This window comes from Trematomus bernacchii, unplaced genomic scaffold, assembly GCF_902827165.1.
Source record: "Trematomus bernacchii unplaced genomic scaffold, fTreBer1.1, whole genome shotgun sequence".
Classification (NCBI taxonomy): Eukaryota; Metazoa; Chordata; class Actinopteri; order Perciformes; family Nototheniidae; genus Trematomus; species Trematomus bernacchii.
The window spans coordinates 5,689,444-5,709,922 of NW_022987313.1; the positions used below are offsets into that span (position 1 = coordinate 5,689,444).

At 38.6% G+C, this 20,479-nt stretch overlaps 1 protein-coding gene across 1 annotated transcript in view; it reads right to left on the bottom strand.

Moving 5' to 3' along the window:
* LOC117478294 (brain-enriched guanylate kinase-associated protein) overlaps window positions 1-20,479 on the bottom strand; it is a 112,210-nt gene that overhangs the window by 45,210 nt on the left and 46,521 nt on the right. Inside the window, exons 2-3 of the mRNA XM_034125306.1 lie at window positions 5,039-5,202; window positions 4,790-4,875 (exon numbers count right to left, since the gene is read on the bottom strand). The gene's annotated coding sequence lies outside the window, so the exon portion shown is untranslated. The remainder of the gene's footprint in view (window positions 1-4,789; window positions 4,876-5,038; window positions 5,203-20,479) is intronic.

Genomic DNA, 20,479 nt, shown 5'->3' on the forward strand with positions numbered 1-20,479 from the left:
TATTGGTTAGCCACTCTTTATCTATCAGGAAAATTGTCTGAAGTCAGCAACTAAACATGTCTGTACTGCATTTATGACTGATTTTATCAAAAAAGGCGTAGAATTTCCTTCATTGTATCCATTTAACCTCAGTTGCCAAAGAGAAGCTCTGTTGTCAAAACTGAAAATCAAATGGGACAGGATAATAATACTTTAATCAGATGCAGCAATTTAAGCATCCCCCAGATATTTTTTTTAGTAATGCACACTGTTTCCTGCTAATAAGATCTCTGCTGACTCATCTTCTGTGTAGGCCCACGCTCAGACTCCCCAAAGCCGTCACAACTAAAACAAAAAGATCAGACGCCTCATTTCATCCCTTCAAGCATCTGCCTGATGAACTCTTCAGAGATACGCTTTGACATCCTGCTAACACATTGAAACCACAAGGGAAACACTGATTATTATTTGTTTTTTGCTGTGTATTTAAGTCAATTCTTCTTATTTTGAATGACAGTGTTCTGTACATATATGGGGTCAGAAAAAAAATGTCTGCCCTCAGGGATTATTGGCTCTTAATACTGACAAGTACATTTTTAAGCTTAAATCAAGAGAAGGCTATTTGCCATGGGTTTTATGTATACATGGCTCCACACTAATCTGCATTAGGAACCACTGTGAGCATTCCCTTTGCAAACACACTTACTGCTTCAGTCTGCGTGCATTAATACTTGCATGTCGGTCTGCTCAAGTCAGCATGAGACGATACCCCCCCCCAATATCTGCTGAAGAAGCCAACTGTGAGCGTAGCAACTTTCACTCATTCAGCTTTAATGCAATTTTAGCCCGTTTCATTCAGTAACCACATGCTGGTTTTTTATCTTATATTAATGAGCACTCAAACAAATGGCAAAATTCCCCCGTCCCCCTCCACCACCCCCCTTGTCAACATTGATGTTGTCATGGAAACAGTGATTGTGATCTGGAACCCTCTTTTTTCAGTCCAGCTATGTGCCAGGGAGACGCGTACAGCTTTCTCTCCAAATGCCAAGGCAATAAAAGAGACACTTACAGAATGTCAGCAGCACTGTCTGACCGTGGATATGGAGTCTGACAGCCATGACAGGCAATCTTTTTCAGTTTCATTTTCGAGCAGAACCCTGGGGTGCTGCATCTTTTTCATTTAACGCAGAAAAGGTCTGTAAGTAGCAGCAATTGAAACAAATTGCACGGCTGCACACTGAAAGCTTTGGATACGAGGTTACGGAAATTAACATGATTAAACCACACTATAACACACACTTGTGTATGCACATGCTTATACGCAATGCACATGTGCAGAATACTCCCTTCATTTATCAGTGCAATTACAAAAATCCATTGTTTGTGTATGCAATAGTGCTCTCAAGTGGTCGAACAGAGTATAACAACAATTTATAAATCCATATTCCCAGCTGCTGCAGTGTTTCATAGTGAAGTATTTTTTACCTGACACAGACACAGCCAGATGGGTGCACCATCATGTTTTCAGGACACACTCCTACCTCAGTTTGATTGACTTTCAGAACATGTCTGTGTGTTCAGGTGAAAATTGAACTGCTAAGGTAATACTGTTGTTTTCGAGAAGTCACATATTGTGATCCAGGCCTTGTTTTTATGCTGTTGAGGTTATTGCACTGACAAAAAGGACCTATATCAAAAGGTTTAACGAGGTAACATAAAAGAAAAGGCTGGTTCTATTACAAGTTTGACTCTCACGGAAGATTTTGAAAGAGGAGCATAATTCAAACCACACTCCAGGTTGAATTTGACCACCTGTTTGGTGCTTTTAGTGGTCTAAGAGGTGCATTGAGTTACTGCTAATGAATACCCAGATGATCCACAGAACAGTTTTATATGTGTGCCCATGGCTTTGAAATAAATGAATGATGGGATAATTGTTTGATTTTGGATGAGTGTTTTATTTTCTTATTCACTTTCATGTTCTGTGCCTTGGTTATTTCAGTGACCTTGTGTTCAGATGCTTTATTTACATGTATAATTTTATTGATTAACCACTTTGCAGGTTGTAAGGCAGGTGTGTGTGTGTGTGTGTGTGTGTGTGTGTGTGTGTGTGTGTGTGTGTGTGTGTGTGTGTGTGTGTGTGTGTGTGTGTGTGTGTGTGTGTGTGTGTGTGTGTGTGTGTGTGTGTGTGTGTGTGTGTGTGTGTGTGTGTGTGTGTGTGTGTACTGTAGTGCAGAGATATCAGAATCAGAAAACCTTGGTTTACAAAAAAAAAAATGTGTTTGGAGTATGTGTGTACGTGTGTGTATGCAAGTGTTTATATGTAAAAATGTAATTATGGAGGACACATTTGCTGCTACAAAGACGTATATTTCTGCTAGCAGAGGAAAGAAAACAATGAGATGCTCCACTAAGTAATGCAAACTGCAGAAGGCGTATATACAATTGTGGGAAATGTGGATAAATTAGCTGTCTAGATGTCTTGCACAGTTGGTAATAATTAATTTATATGTCTGAACAGGAACCATGAATATCAATAAGGAGATCACACGCAGCACACTCACATAAGAGAAATGTTATGGCAGAGATGGAAATGATAATGCTGTGATGAGAATCTAAAGAAGCCAGATTGTTTTTTGGTTTTGTTTGCACACCAGCAGCGTTCAGGCTGAATGCATGTGGGAGGGCTGAGATTAATAATGTTTTCATTAGTCTGCACAAGCTATAAAGTGCACCAGGGCTTCATTTATTAAAATGTCTCGCACACAAATGACGTGCAGAAGTAAGGGAAGGTTTGGTTTAGAAAGACTGTCAGAGATTCTCTCCAACATCAGCAAACAGCAATAACATTTCAACTGAAGAATATAATATATATGTGTACTATACTCCATAAAATAAATGTAATATTCTGTGAAAGTATTCTGACTATCTAACCATACGAAAGAGAAATTGAGTCTTTCATGCTGAGCAATTTGAATAAAGATTTAGATTCAAATCAGGTGTCCAATGATAAGACTCTGTGATGTTCAAAGACCACAAGATTGACTCAATTACGAACTAGGCAAAATACATTTTAGACGTTTTATCTTTTAATCTTTCACAGTTAAATGACCGTTGGGTGGATTTTAAACATGAAACTATTATCAATATTGTAAATTAAACCAAAAGGCATCTAATTTATTCTGGCATAGCAACAAAGGCTGAATTACACACCAGGGGAAAGGAAATGTTACAGGTTGTTGATAGCTAATTAATTATTCAATTACAATAACCACCTCAAGGGGACTTAGTTCTTTAATCATTATTTGCCCTAAATGGATCCGTACTAGTTAAGCAGCCACTGATGTACAACTGTACTGCTCCTCACTCTGTTTTTATCTTGCTCAATAAATGTTCTTTACAAAACACACGTTTCTCACAGATATGTATTGATCTGGTTTGACAGTGACTCCTTTACTGTCACTTGAATTTACAAAGGATTTATGCTTGAAAAGAATCTTCACGTAAATCGAGTAAATGTTCTTCTTAAATTCTCACAATGTCCTTCAGAGTTAAAGTACATGCACAGTTTATGCACAAGGTTATGATTCAAACAAAGAAGACGTGTAACCTTTTGTCTTTTCACAATCTAATTAAGATGGAATCTAGATAAGATTGAGAGACTTTCACAGAATGTTCTTGCATTTGTTTCAAGAAACAAATGATTGACATCAAATACTATTGTTGAGTTTATTATTTTTATAACACTTTATAACACTTCTATGATTCCATGTCAAAATGCATTATAAACATACATACATTAAGCTAAGTTACAATGTGCTTATAGCTATGTTTTTTATATAAAAGCATGCAACATACATCCTGCTATAGCAATTAACTGACACATCAGGCGTTTTTGACATAAGGTCCGCTATCTTGATGCTTTACAATAACTTGATTTCACATCATTTTATAATGCAGTTGTATTACTTTTATAATGAATTAAAATATGATTATAAGTGACTTCAAGTATTAATTGGGTGTCTTAGGGGAATTTATGATATTCTTGAGATGTAGACTGATATAACCCATTGCAAACTGGTTATAAGTCATCATAAATATCCACTGTGACTTGTAGAGTAAACAAATATTTGTACATCTAGAAAGTCAGTATGTGACCGGCAATAATGAAGTAATATGATATTCATTATACAATGATATTCTAAGTTATGATATTTTAATATTTAATGATATTTAATGCTTATGACTATTCAGCACTGAGTACTTTTATGATGCATTATAGATATTTTAATATGTTATACACATAAACTTCCCTGATGCTAATAAGTGAACCCTTTATGTATTAATCTGCAGCTGACAATTATTTTTGTTTTTGTAAAAATGACTGTTTTAGGAAATGACGTAGCTTCCTTCGGTTTTTTTAATTCAAGAAGTTATTTGAGGTAGATTTATCGGGAGTCTTATCTTTAGTACAAACAAATGTGCTTGTTTCTGAGCACTACATACAAGCTGGGGAGTGGGAGAGCAGTGGGAGATGAATGAACATATTGTTGGTTGTTTATTGTGTAAAATGTCTTTCAGATGGAAACGATTCGCAATTGAAACGGCTGGTAGCTTATAAAACAGTGCGTGGATCTTTTGTCTGATTCCTGCCTCTTTTATTCGTTACACTTCTGTAGGAATAATGTGCATAATATTCAATCTACAATCTGTAATGTATGCTGGGTTAAAGGTCAGAACTACCTCTGTGTCAGGTTTCCACTAATATTCCTTGTAATTGGTTTAAAACGAGACTATCATTACTCACCGTGACAGTGGATCAAACAGCAGCTCGATGTTCCTCCAGGTGGCCCACACATGAATAAACACCTGAGTTGACAGTGTTGCCTCGTGCTGTGTGGTTATAAATACCAGTGGAATTATTAAGCAGGAAGAACTGAATTGCTTTTACAAATATTGTGCAGATTGAAAAATAACTCAAACATTAATCACAATATTCCCTGCAAGATTGCTCCTTTAATTTCACCAGTGGCCTCCATTTGCATATCATTATTACCATCAATGAATTGGTGTTCTTTCTTCGCATTTCCTTTTCATTTTTTTAAATTAAGTGCAGTCTCTCTAATCCCCTCAGTGAGCGGGGCTGTTACTGAGCTTCATCTTGCTTTGGCTTCAGGGAATCTTCTCAGCAGCGACCTTCAGCTTCACAGTCCGTGCAAGCTGCAGAGATCAAGTGAAATCATTAATATCCAGATTTTATCTCAAATCTTCTAATTGCAAAACATGCTACCATCTAAAGCGCGTGTTTGTTTGTTTTTTAATGCATATGACGAAGAGAAAAGATATGGACACGATGAGTCGGAGAGTGTTCAGGGGAGTGGGGGTTGCAGACAGAGGGATCTAGTAGCTTTGTGGTTTTATCGATGTTTGGTCAAATACAATTGGGTATCAATGCAACTCTCAGTTACCATGGCTACTGCAGATTCCTCTCTGCGCATATATAGGACGACTGTGCGGCCACAGAGGGACCAATTATCTCTTTCTGAATAAGGAGGTATACACTGCGTGCCCTTTGCTAATATCATTTATGTGAAGTCCATCAATTGGAAATGTGCCGATACTGAGAAAAGGATACACGTGGGATATAACTTGGAGATGAACGTTTTTTTTTAGAAAGTCTTGTTAGTTGTATTAAGTATTCTTCAAGTGAGGTTAGATTTGTAAGAATCAGTAGCTGTCCTGAATGATTTGTATCTATAAAACAATCTTATTATAAAAGTATTATTATAACTGCAACTACTGGCTAAAAGTGATGTCTCACATTCAGTTCTATACTATCCGATATATAAAATAAAGAATTTTGTTCAGTAGGTGCATATTACGATCCTTAGATAATAAGTTAGAAAAGTAGCAGTTGTTCATAAATTCAGAACTTTAAGGCTCTACCAACTTATATAACTTGAGCTTTTTAACCCGCACACACTCTTCTAAATTACACTATATAAATCACAATGAGATTGATAAGAGTGCTATTATGGAACATTGCAAAATGACTAAGCTAAAACTGGTTGGATCAAGTCAGTCTTTGACACAGAGCCCAGAAAGTCTACTGTAGTAATTGGGTAATGTTACCTAATGTAAATATAATACCATAAAACAAGTTCATTACTGTGCATTAATAAGATGTATGTTATTTATTTACATCATTAGATACCACAAGAACATTGCACCATAAACACACTTATCGACACTCATTAAACACTGCAACATGAGAGCAAAGTCTCTACAATTACTTCAATTAAGATTTTATGGAAATTGCATGTCATCATCAGTCGATAGCTGTACTATAAAAAGCTTTCGTGTGCGGTGTGAACGCACCACAAGACTCATTCAGAGAAGAAGCTTTAATTTTACCTGCAGCTGCTTGAGCTGTGAATTGCAGATCGTTGTACCTCTTGAAAAACATTAAAGCACTGCTGGAATATCTAATGGACTATAAATGTTGAATACAGTTTTATGTTATCCTGAGTCAATCCCTTTAAATGAATAACCCCTCAGTCACTATACAAATCACACTGAAATTGTTAAGAGTGCTATTATGAAAAAATGTCTGATCTTAAATGTGTTGATTCATATATGTCATTGTAGATATTATACATTAATGTAATTGTACACATTTATTATACTATATTTATCTGGGGTCTGCCAATATAAACAGACCGTAAAATCAATATATAATCTCATTATTACTCGAGGGAATAACTAAAAGGAGTGTCATTTTGGCGGTACCAAAACGGGCAGCCATAACACCAGATTTAGAATATTTTGATATTTCACCTGATAAGCCCAGAGTTAATGCTTTTGTTTGCTTAAACTAGAGTCGGAATAACTACCAAATGTATTTCGATCGGATTAGGCTGTGGCTCAGTGGAGGTGTGATGGACTTCGAATCAGGCGATAACAAGTTCGAGTCCCACTGCAGTCAGCATGTCGTTGTGTCCCTGGGCAAGACACTTCACCCCAAATTGCTCCTGTGGGGATTGTCCACAGTACTCAATGTATGTAAGTCGCTTTGGATAAAAGTGTCTAACAAATGACATGTAATGTAATTACAACTATAGGGGGATTTGGTTGAAATAAGGCACCTGAGAAATGCAAAACAATTGCCAAATATTGAACAAAAAATGCTGAATGTTAAGGCCTTCAAAATATTTATAGCGCCAATAATAATAATGATTCTAGTGATTACAATAGGTCCTCTGCTGCGACTGTCGGTGCTCAGGCCCTAACAAGGCTTAGAGTCTACAGTTTGGCTAAAGCAGCTCATACTAAATGTAACCTAATGCTATGATTCTTCTTATAATATTTACCATGCTCTCCACCTTAGTTTAGCATGTAAGCATGCAAAGTACAGCAAAGGCTGATGGGACTATCCTTAGTTTTGTAAGAGCTTGATGTTGGCAGGATTTATACTGTTTTTGGCATCAGAGGAAACATCAAGGAGTCACTAAAGTTATTAGAACTAATACTGAACACATTTTATGGCAAACCATCCAATAGTCGTAAACATACTTCAGTCTGGAATTAAAAAGCCCTAAGATCAGTGCAACCCAAAAATCTAATCAAATCTAAGTACCTCTAGAAGCCCATCCTGCGTTTGACTAGTTTATTTTAAATGAAAGGCGAAGCTATTTAATTTAATGCAAACATCCGCAGGTTTTGCCCTCTAGCAAGGCTTTGTAGGACGAGCCTGATAACTGCACTTCCTGCTATGAAGCGGTCAGCATAAATTGAAAACGTGTAACTGATCAACATCAGAGGATTAAAGGGTGAGAAACACCTCACACTAGCCCTTCTATCTTTGACATAAAACCTCCGTGCCTTTGAAGGTTGAGCTAGGGAAGCGTTTATAGGAGGGTGGGCCGGTTCAACATGCTGAGCTGCAGTCAAGGACGGCTGGGGGCCCGATGGGGGTTTCCATCCCTCCCATCTGCAGATCCCAGTCTTTTTCAGCAGCAGGAGCTCAGGTAGAGGAGCAGGACACCACAAAAATGGCCGCTAATAATCAGCTGGGAATAGAGATAGCAATGGACACAAGGTGAACACCCAGACAATCCCCCTTACAGTTATCCCAGAGGGCATCAGGAGGGCCAGTTGCTCCAGACAAAGACTTTGACCAGAGCCTCGGCCCCTGACAGTAATGAAAATCCCCTGCTGGTACTGGGGTCTTTTTTTTAAAATTGTGTTAACAGGGGCACGCTGAAATAAGAAATTAGACTTTGATGGATCAGAGAACTGAGAACATTGGCTTTAACAGGCTATAGGGTCATTTGCAGAAGCAATTGCAACTTATACAACTAAGTTAATACTTTCCAACTGAAAAAGAGAGGCACATGATACTAGAAATCTCTGAAATGCGAGTAGGGGAAACAGATATTTTCAAAAGCACAGACATGCAGAGCTGAGGGCAGACCCCAAACTAGAACTTTCTTAGTAGTGCAGAACTAGAGGAATATAAGTGGAAGTTTACCATCGTTGTTAGTATTTCTCTCCTGGGTTTTTGATACTAATGAAAGTAAAACTGTGGTGACCAAGACAGGACAGTCTTCTGGCATTGTCATCCATCCCTGTCTTGCTCTGATGACAAATTGGATAAGCTGAGGTTAGTGTTCCACATTTATGAGGAGAAGTATAGCCCAAGCAATTTTAAACTGGCAGCCCTCCACTCATGGGATGAAACAGCCTGATTCTGAGGATGTGTGTACATTTCCAATGCACAGATACAAGTGGATAAACCTAAAGAGCCCCTCCAGAGGCTTTAAGACTGTGTGAAACTAAAAAAAGCTATTATTGCAGCCTACTTTCACAACATAATAGTACTAAAACAGGAGGAACTTCTGTGAAGAATAAAGACGTTTATTTCACATTGCTCCCCTAGGATTATGTTTCTCATGAATTGTGCAGAGCTACAGAAGCGAAGCGTTGATGTATTGAAACTCAGTTGAACGTATAACAGCAGCAGTGAGGCTGAAAGCATATGATATCATCTATTGCATGTGTACTAAGCAATCTTTCCCTTGTTATCACTTTCTTTTCACCATGTTATGTTTTGGGATGTATTTGCAATGTGCAGTGTAAAATCGCTTTGAATCCTAACTAACGCTATGACTGTGAACACACTCTCACAGATGGCTTACATCAAACAAGCCTTATGGTGAAGCAAACTTTTAATAGGGTGTAACTTTCACTGAAAATCTGCAGACTATTTCAGTCTTTTCACAGCTTTCCTTGAGAAATGTAATGCTCAGTACAAAATTACCTGTGACCACTTTAGAATCATGCTGGATTTCTTTCTCCATGACCAAGAGGAGGACACACTAATCAGGTCTCACTTTCCTGAGGCTTACACCTAATTAGATTGCCCTGTTCTTTTCTCCTCCACATTCACATTATTTAACAATAAGCCACTAATTGCATGAGCTCAGTCTTTCAACTGAAGGGGAGAAACAGCATACTGTATGTATATTGTAAGATATTTTGCTTGCTTTAGGTGACAGTTTTGTTCTTTGTAAAGCACAAATGTGGACAGTCTCTGGTCTAATTATGCTGGCAGTCTGTCAGCATTTCTGCCCTGAGGGGACAGAGTTTGTGTAGAGGCAAGATGTAATGAGCAAATCCTCGAACCCACAAGAAAACCCACACTATGTCAACGACTGTGGCAATTACTCACAGGTGAAGGCTATGTTTAAAAGGTGTTCATTTTACTAGCAATAATTGTATTATTTAAGGGAAGTCACACTCTGCCCATCATGGTTTACTCAATTTGTGATAAGTTGTGACGCAACTCTTTAAAAATATTTAAGTTTAAAGCCTTTCCCTTTCACACTGGTAGAATTATCTCTCCGATGTGCACAGCCACTGGAGTCCATGTGGCATTCAGGGCACACACAGCTTTCTGTTTCTAAGCAACAGAGTGATTTCAACTTTACAGGAATTACAATTAAATAACATGTCAATCAAACGAGTCTTCCCATTCTAGTAATAACACATCGACATGACAAAGGAAATGATACGCTCGGTAAAGATTATTATAATTTTCTACTTTAGCGTGAAGCTCTCAATCTTTGAACTTCAGTTGTCATATAAAGACACTTACATAATTCATATAGTGAAGTATATGATTATTAGATAAAGGCAGAACTCAGTGGCAGTTCAGTGAGCTGCTGCTGCGGTGGACTTTGTGTTCTTGCTAGGATTGATTTAAGTATCACTATAATGGATTTAGAAGTTATTAAATGAAAAGGATATTTTGTATTGTAAAGGATTAAGGAGTCATTTCATATCAGCTAATATTGCTACACGCGTGATTGTTCGCTTCTCAGTAAAGTAATAAATACAAATAGCGTGATGTGTTTTCCACGCCTTTACTGATGACATGAATTTGTTAGATGTCTTTCTGATTCTACTGCATTGCCGTGCCAGCCCAGAAGAAACAAATTCAAAGGCCACTCAGTGGGAAGCATCGCCAGAGATACGCACTGTGTGCTGTGAGGAAAACATGATTACACAGTCAGAAAAAAACAAGCTCATCATGCACCTGATGCATGCATGTGTGGGTGCCACTTAATTCCTTAACCATGAGGCTATGACGGCGTTACTGCTATAATGATGGGGAAATGAGCAGAACCTTTGGATGGGTTTTCTAAATGTAAGACTTGCCTTCCAAAATGAGACAGCTGTCATTTGAAAAGATGACTTCCTGAATATAAAATCCAGTATGAGTCATGATAAACTTTATGAGTAGTCTTTGAATCTATAGCCTTCCCTTCTGGAGGATTGGATCCATGAAAACAGAAGACGAGACACACGATTTTGGAAAGAAAATATTCACATCAAAGAACCATTATAAATCTAAATCTCACATCTCTGAAGACGGGCAGTTCTTAGGTTAATGTTGTGCAAAGCAATGTGATATAATTTACATTCATTTAACATTAAAGTAAAGTTCAACTAGTATTGTTGATTCTTACCAAGTCGTCTTGTTCTCTAATAAGACTGTATAGTAGTTATTTTCCATTAATATTATGAATAAATAACAGACATTTACAGGGATTTGATGTTTTTGTTTTGGTATCAAGCTCAGGGGAAGTGCACTTCTGTGTCCTTGTGTTGAGATCTGTGAAAATGATAGTCATATTGCCCTTCAGTCAATAAGCACTGGTCTGATGCATGATATTTGACTGAAATGCTTTGAATGCGAACCACACTCCTGCACTCACTGAACTCTACACAGTGGTAGTACTCCAGATGTTCATGTTTGCCATTGTTACAACCGCTGTTATGTCCTCTATAGTAATGTACTGTTCCTTAGGTTGAGTGATGGATGTTAATTATGACTTTGAGACGTTGCCCTGCCTCACTGACTGCTTTGACTGACTTGCAAAGAAGTACATTTAGCAGTTTAATGGCACACTGTAATAATATGAAAGACTTGCAGTACATTACTCTGACATTTATTATTGTTATCAATTAGCGCTGCAGCGATTAGAATATTGTCTGGTTCAAGATATTTGGATGTGATAAATTGAGAAAATATGTATTAGTTGCAGCCTTACCGAATAACAGATGTTATTTTTCGTTATTAAACAGATGTATACATTTGTTTGTCTATTCTTATCTTTACAATACTGGATGTTTACTATGCTAATATCTTGGTAACATTTTAGTAGTGTATCTTACAAACTATTCTGTTCGCAGCTGGTTGATTGGAAAATAACCAAACTTGGGGTTTAAGGTAAACCAACTATAAACTAACTATAAATCTGCTGGTTTCCTGAAATATTACAAAAAATATTTATATATATTACAGCAAAGCATAGAACTATTTTTGTCAGAGCAGTTGGGTTGACAATAGTGTTGGCTGCACATGTGAATTCCACGTTGTATTGCTCATTTCCTCTATAAAAAATGTTGCATAATTCCCCAATATCCCATTAAGTCGAACATCCCTTGACCCGGAATTGTTCTAGGAATTTACCGACCCTTTGCATTCCTCTACCTTTAGTTGATAAATTAAATCTTGTCTTGTTTATAAAAACAGGAACATTTAAGGGCGTGTTTTAAAGCAGAGGTGTAGTTGTATATTCGGTTCACATCTTGTTTTCATGTCTCTCAGCGTGGCCTTATTGGAGCAGCTCTCTGCACTGCTAACCCTGATTGTGGATTTTCCAGCCTGGGGATTTGCAGTTCAAAGAGTCTGACCACTCTCCGCTGGGCAAACTTTATACTAACAGCTGTTTTTCTGTGTACTTTATGTTGCCCCACTCTCCCATTCATCTCTTACTTTTCATCATTTTTCATCAACATTCCCTCTGTGGTGTTATGGCACAACTATTTCTCCATGTACCTTATCACCTCCTTTTGAGCATCCGTCTATTCATCAGCTCCATTTTCTGTTCCTTCTTGCCTTTCAGCAAAAGTGAAAGAAACTGTTAGTGAAAGAAAACGAGAGAGAGACAAAAAGTGATAAAAGCTGAATAAGTACAGCAAGGTCAGACTGTACTTCTCTTTTATGGATAACTTTGTCTCTCTCTCTTTGTCTGGTTCTTTCAATTAAATGCAGTTTTTACATTACATTTCTCCCTAAGTTTGAATACATCTGCTGCATATAGCAGAATGTGGATGGTTCCCGCTTACACACCTCTACTTCAATATGTTGTTAATTTCATTGTATATTTATTTTCAGTCTAAGCATTTTAGCACCAAGGTTCTTCCATCACAAGGTAATGTTTAAAAATGAATCCACTGGTGTGTGTTATTCAGCAATCTGGCCCTTCGTATCATTTTTGTAAAATGATAGCCCTTGCTCAGTGGCTGGCAGAATGGTTGTCCTGTTGCATCATGGGAGATGGGTAAATTGAGCGAGGAAATTAGGTCCATCATGTTGGTTACAGTTGGAGGGGCATTGGCATTCTTATTATTTGGTTGCAGTAGTGTGTAAGGGACGAAACTGATGGAAAACGTTCACCAATGTCACGACCACAATCTGATACCGGAGGGTTTGGGCTTTTAAACTGTCTGAACCCGACATATTTTGTGATTTGGAAGATAAGGCTCTTAAAATAAAATACACCAAATTAAAGCAACAGCTCTGCAAAAGGATTTTCTTAAAACATGTTATATATATACGGTGGCTTAATGCTGAGTTTATCTCCTCTTGCGTTGGCCTCTTTTCAGCTGTGACTCTGCATGTGAATAATTCATAGCAAAGGACTGTAGTGAGAGAGTGTGAGTGAGCAGAGGGGCCATATCAACACCGCCTTAACCTTGGGCTGGCAGCCACAGGTTTCAGCTGAGAGAGGAGATTCAATTAGACGAGCAGAGGAATAAATTATCCTCTGCTTGATTCCTTCCTACCTGCAGCTCAACAGAGCCATTTGTAAGATGTTCACAGTTGCAGTATACTCAATTATTAACAATGAGCATGTTTAGAAATGTAGCACGATAAGCTAGGGTGAGTTATTTTCTCCCAAAACCTTTGTTGTTATTTTTGTTGAAATGTTTATCCCAACAGCAGTTCGTAAATCCTCATAGATCCTCACCCACCCTAGCTTTAAATGCACATGAGCAACATGTGAATGTGGAATTGTGTAAATGTTTTACAGTGTGATTGTTTTAAAGGTTTCTAAAATAAAAATAAATGTAAAGAAAGGTTCTTCTGGTAATATAGCTTGATGTCCGTGATTAAGGTATGTGTCTCTAAAATGTTTAAACTTGATTTTGTATAACATTCTAAATTAGTCATTTGATATACAATGTATTTTTCATATAAATATGTGATCTGTAAGAATATACAAGTGCATACAATGTTCTTTTTTTGTTTATACATGTAATACTAGAAGATTTTATTTGTGGAATAAATAGCAGTGTTGTTTTCCAATGTTGAATAAATCAAAAGCTCGGCATGCAGCCGGTAAACTTAGCCTGGTGTGAAGACTATAATGAGAAGGAAGCCTACAAGCCCCTTTGAAGTTCAACAATAACATGTTGTATCTATGCAAGAATGTAATCTGCACAAACAGAAGCACATGACTGCCTGCAAATAAAAACTAGCATTCATACAACAGAAAGGACGCCCAGTAACACCAACAACTCTCCACAGCTCTTTTTGCTACGGCAGCTGGAAATCAGAGAAGACACTTAACAGATGAGTGACACTGATGAGCAACACTTGGGAACCGCTGCAGATAAATGATGGTCAATTTGAGCGAAGAGCCCATAAAATACTGATTACTGATTGCACCTTTAGGCGCTGACGTGAAGAGACATCAATGGGAAGCTGGGTGGTAGAAGTTTCCTCAGTTTTTTCACTGTTGTTTGCTCCATCACAACTATTCCACTCATCACTTGGGTACTATTGGTCGTACAATAACAGTTTAAGGATTCTTTATTTCTACATCTTTTGTTGTCTTCCTGAAGCTTATGTGCAGTTCAGTCTAAACTTTCAGCTGTTATCGATCAGCTCACAGACACAACAATTGGTGATTTCAAGCCATCAGTAAACCACGTTGCACAGTTTGTTTCAAATTGTCTGCATTTACTGCCTGCTGCTTCTTCAGGAAGCGCTAACCTGATTCTAAGTAGAGGATGCTGTTGAAAGTGCTCGGCTCATTATGCTGAGTGACAGAGGATTTGGATTTGATCAGTTGACAGGGAGGAGGGTAGGATCCAGTTTCTTTCTTCAAGGAGAAAATACATTATTGTATCTTTAAGCTTCTACCACCTGTGCTAAACAACTATATGGATTTTGTCTGGATCTTTCTTCATCCATGTGAGAGAGGGATGATTATTCAAGATGAGTCAGGATGATTATTCAAGATGAGTCATGCTGGAAACAGCTTGGATGAGAGATCCTCGCTTTAAGCACCACAGCAGGCGCCTGTTTTTGTGTTGTTAGCTCAGGTCTTTCCTCTGTCCGTATATGCTTCCTCCCACTCTGTCCTTTAATACTCTTTATGTGAGGTGAGGGATATATGCAGTCTGGTAATGGATACAAGTCGAAGACTAGCAGAGGGGGAGAAGTCAGAAAGCCCTTTAACATCACCATTCATCTGTTTTATATTCAGAGACAAACATATGGCCATAACAATGGGGGAAGAGCCCTTCCAAGGCACATAAAAAGGCTTTGTATTACATTACATTACATTTAGCTGACGCTTTTATCCAAAGCGACTTACAATAAGTACATTCGACCAGGAAGATACAAACTTGAAGAAAACAGAACCATACAAGTACATCAGGTTTCATAGAGCCAAAACATTTCAAGTGCTACTCAACTGGCTTTAGATAAGCCAGTCCTTTGTTAGTATATAAGTGCTTTGTTAGTAATTCTATCGCTCGAAGTGGAGTCGAAAGAGATTAGTTTTCAGTCTGCGCCGGAAGATGTGTAAACTTTCTGCTGTCCTGATGTCAATGGGGAGCTTATTCCACCATTTTGGAGCCAGGATTGCAAACCGACGTGTTTTTGCTGATGGGAGCTTGGGTCCCCCTCGCAGTGCTGGTGCAGCGAGCCGTTTGGCTGATGCACAGCGGAGTGCACGTGCTGGGGTGTATGGTTTAACCATGTCCTGGATGTAGGAAGGGCCAGATCCATTCACAGCATGGTACGCTAGTACCAGTGTCTTGAAGTGGATTCTAGCAGTTACTGGAAGCCAGTGAAGTGAGCGGAGGAGCGGCGTGGTGTGGGGAAATGTTGGAAGGTTGAAGACCAGACGAGCCGCTGCATTCTGGATGAGCTGCAGAGGTCGGATGGCACATGCAGGTAGACCAGCCAGGAGGGAGTTGCAGTAGTCTAGGCGTGAGATGACGAGAGCCTGGACCAGAACCTGCGTCGCTTTCTGGGTCAGGAGGGGACGTATCCTCCTGATGTTGTAAAGAGTGTATCTGCAGCAGCGGGTTGTAGCAGCGATGTTTGCAGTGAAGGACAGTTTGTTATCTAGGGTCACACCGAGATTCCTTGCAGTCTGAGTCGGGGAAACAGTAGAGGTGCCGATGTTGATTGTTAGGTCAAGAGTGGGACAATCTTTTCCCGGAAGGTTAATAAACCACAACTAAATGGGCGCCCGCTGTATCGACAAAGGAAATAATTGTGTTCGTCATCCAATTAAATTACCTCTACATAAAATGTAAAAATATGTAGTTTCAGTTGTTTGCAGCAAAGGGTTGCATTTAATCTGTGCCTGGGGAGATGCAATATATAGCAAACAGATTCAGTGTTATTTATCTATTCTGTCTGCTGGTTCTGGTATTTGTGTACTCTGTGCTGGAATATCAGCTATTGCCAGAGCCTGCAATTTCGCTGTGTGCCCTGGTTTTCCACATCTACATAGGGCCTCAGAGAGCAGCTAAAGAGACAAACATTTTATCATCCATTCACCTCTGCAGGGAATTTACAATGCAGACTGCACACAGGAGTGCAAGCCAAAATGTACACAAAAGCACGTACGTACTGTACACGCTATACATCTTTTAATAAAACTCATAACGTCCATTTGGTTTTGCCAGAAGGAAAATGGGTTCTTCAGTACACATATCATGTAGTAGAGTTTCGTAAGTCAGTGAGGATTTCAGATAGAGACATTAACATCAAAGCTGAATGTGATGGAGAAGCTAAGACTAACCCGTGCTCGGGGAATCAGTTTCTTAACTTGGAGCCAGCAAAGCATTAAATCACTACTAACAGGACATCAATTTGTGCTGTGACTAATGCTCAGTACATTTACTTATTAGTTAGGACCCATACAGAGCAGTAGCGGTAGCGGTTTTCTGCCCTGTTTCATTTAGTGTGAATTTACTCTTTGATATGATATCCCCCTGTGCGCCCCATTGAATTGAAAAGGTGCATTTTTTGTTATATCGTTGTAATAATGCAAACCCTTAGCAAAGGAGCAACACACCTAACAAGATAGCATCCTCCTGTTCCCATGGTAACAAGCCAGGAATAACTGGCACCAGATTAACAGGGGATCATGGAAAAGTCAGTCCTCTGTATTAGCTGTTTTCCTCTCATTCTCTTCCTTCTCTCTACTGCCTCATTATACTGCTGCTCTATTCCTTTCACAAACAGTCTTGTCTATCTGCTTCCTCCACAACCTGAAAGCTCCTGACAAAGAGAGGCTACAGTTGCTATGGAGATAACGACGGCACTGTCTCCATTAATGAAATGTAGTTAACATCTCGACACACAGGCTCACATCAGAGCAGATGGCAAATTCCCGCAAACATCACCATTGAGTTTTTGCCTCCTAAATCACAGTTAGTGTTGTTGCGTTTGTGCAGACCCAAACCCCATGTAGTGATTTGTTGCAGTGTTCTGATATGATTGGACAATTTAATCAGTTGTAATGCTGGGGGCTTACATGGGTTTTATTCTTTGAAAAAGACAAAGGAAAATAATTTTGCTTTCAATGTTGAAATATAATACCTATTTCATAATATTAAAGATCCAGGTTCTAGCTGAGGTTAAATACTCATTACCAAACAGAGCCACAGAAATGTTATGCAGAATATATGAATTGAAACAGCAAAGCTAGAGAACCATGCAGTTGTATTTGAAGCAGAAGGGTGCTTTTTGGGTTTGAATGGCTGAAGATCCAGGAGAGTGTTGCGGCATAAAAGCAAGTGAGGTTTCCACTTTGGCGCTGGAGGAGCAGAGTGTTAGAGTGAGGCTAAAAAAGGACACGATGAAAAAAAAGATTAATCACATACTTTTCTGCAGTGTGAGTTAAGTTCCAAGTTGATGTAACACTAGTGCAAGAGAAACTAGAAAGAGGTCACTGTAGTTCATGCGTGTGTAATAGATGAGAGGGCATAACAAGACAGCAGGCAGAGGAACTGACATTAATCATCAGATGTGAACCCTGGGATCCAAATTAGACATCTCACTGCCTTCAACATGTTAATGAGTGTTCTAAACTCAGGTGTGCTGTCATTACACTATTTAATTGCTCAATCATGCAGAAAGTTGAAATAATATCGTCGCTACTAGTTTAAATTACTTTTTTCTTATTCGAGAACATTCTGGGTTATATTTTCCACAAACATGAAAGGTTGAAGCTGAAAGTGCTTGAAGTTCTGCAGACACCTAGGAGACCAAGGCTACAGAGGAGTTAGGCCTCAGGATATTGTGCCAGGAAAACGTGTGATATGCCGCCAGTCGGACGGAAACAGACCGTCTCTGCTCCTCCTTCCATGTAATTGGTGTATTTGAAAGAGATAAGAGTGTTCTCCGTATCCGGTCACTATCCTCTATTTCTGCTGGCTCGCTTGGATTAAAAATGTTAACATTTGTTCTTCTCAGCATACGAAAAGTAAGAAGTGAGATGCATTATCCAAGTGCACCTGGACTGTGGTGTGTATTTCTTCATTTTTGTTTGGCACTAAAAGCATCTTTCAGGAGCTGGGGTGTTTTGAGAAATGTGGCTTTTGTACAGCTACCTAGGGGCCTAATTGAAGGAGAAATATTGTATCCCATCTGTTAAAGTCCATGTATTGAGACTGGGACTGCTGAGGAGCCAAATCACTGAGGAAGTGACACCTTCTACCAAGACGTGCAATTGAATAAGCCAGTTATCCCCAATGGGGGAGACAGGTTTCTCCTTTGTGACTAATTACTGCATGTATAAAGAAGTCGGAAAGGCAAAAAAATTGAATATGCTGACATATCTCTCACCCTCAAACACACACCTCCTATTTCTGTCTGTTACCCACAGAGACATAAGAACTTAGGCAGCATCCAACGATCATGGTGCATTAAGAAATTGTCAATTATAATGAAAATTGGTGTCAAGAGACCAAATCGACTGAAGAAATTGCCTCTGTCTATCAAATACAGGATTCTCTACGATGTGATTCTAAGTCGCCTGGAGGCACGGGGCACTAAACTCTCACTCGCGTTGGCAGCACAGTACTTCTCCAGCTCTTCGTACAGGGATAATCCACTTATTAGTTGTATAATGTGCTGTAAAAAGATGTTTGGGTACGCTTCAGATGATGCCAATTCAACAGTTGTGGAACCAATAAAACTCTTACTTGGTATGTATAGCAGGAATACATATCATTATGAACAAATAAGATGGGAAGCTAAGGGATGAGAGGGTTACTCTGTATTCTTTTGGTTAGAAAAGCCAGTGCAACGACACAAAGCCGTTTGAAAATGGGCAAAGATTCCCTTTAATGAGTGCCTCTTTTATAAACAGTATCATTATTACTGGGATAGAAATAATAGAGTAACAGTAACAATATTGCAATTAAACAGTTTATGGTACATTTTCTTTAAGATGTATATACTTAAAAAAAGGAATTTACTTTAAATTAATTAAATTGCTTAAAAATAAAACGATTAACATTATATATACAGTATAGCCATGTACATTAAATTTTGTAAGGAATAAAGCATGAGACTGCAGTCTCAAAAGTCTCATTTATTTTTAAGCAATTTATTTCCCAAAGTAAATTATTATTTTAGAAAAAGAAGCAAAGGATACATCTATACCAGCTAATAGTTACAGTATGTGTATGATTTAATAAAATGATAAAATACTGGGAAAAGTAAACAGTAATGTAGTTTTAGGATCCTACGTTGGATCTTTTCCTAAATCAAAACCAACATTATAGAAGTGGAAGAGCCAATTTATCCTGTCAAATCATTAGACCATAAATAATTGAGGTGCTAAAATAATTCGTTTTACTTTACCAGCTCTATGGGCACAAAGTAACAAGGATAGCGTGGTGAGCTGGTCCACGAACCCAATCTATAATATTTACATCAAGTTTTCAAACAGATTTGTCTCCTAAGTGAATGTGCCACATGCTTTAAGACACAACTTTAGTACAATGACACAGGAAATACATCTGTTGGCTGGCTGTCTGTACCGTGTAATTCCCTTATATACTGGGTAATTTAAAAAGTAATCACAGGTTTATTTCTCTCCAGGACCGCCCCCACATTGTGATTTATCGACACATTTATTCCCTGTACTTGTTCTGCTGTATCCACTGTACCCAGTAAGTATCCCAATGCTGCTCCGTATCTGCAGAATGTTTTATTTGCTGGCTGTAATCCAAAGCGTAACCAGATGCTCTAACCAATATAAAACAGCAATTATGTTTATGTGCTGGACATATATTGTCCTGGCAGATTTACAGTTGTGCATCATGTGTGTAAGCGAGCCTTATTGAGCTCCACCGGTGATCTCTGTCTAATGATGTATGACAGCCTGTGGACAGGGAGGAAGTAGCCAGCAACCCCTCGTGTTATTATGCAGCATATGTGTTTAGAATTCAATACTGAGGATTCATTTCCTGTAAACCAACGTGTGCCATCTAAATGTTTAAATGAATCAAAACCTTGGCTGGTATTTTTCGACTGAATGGGGACTTCCTTTAATCAGATTTAATATTGCGCTGATAGACTTTTCCACATTTTGCATCAGCGTGC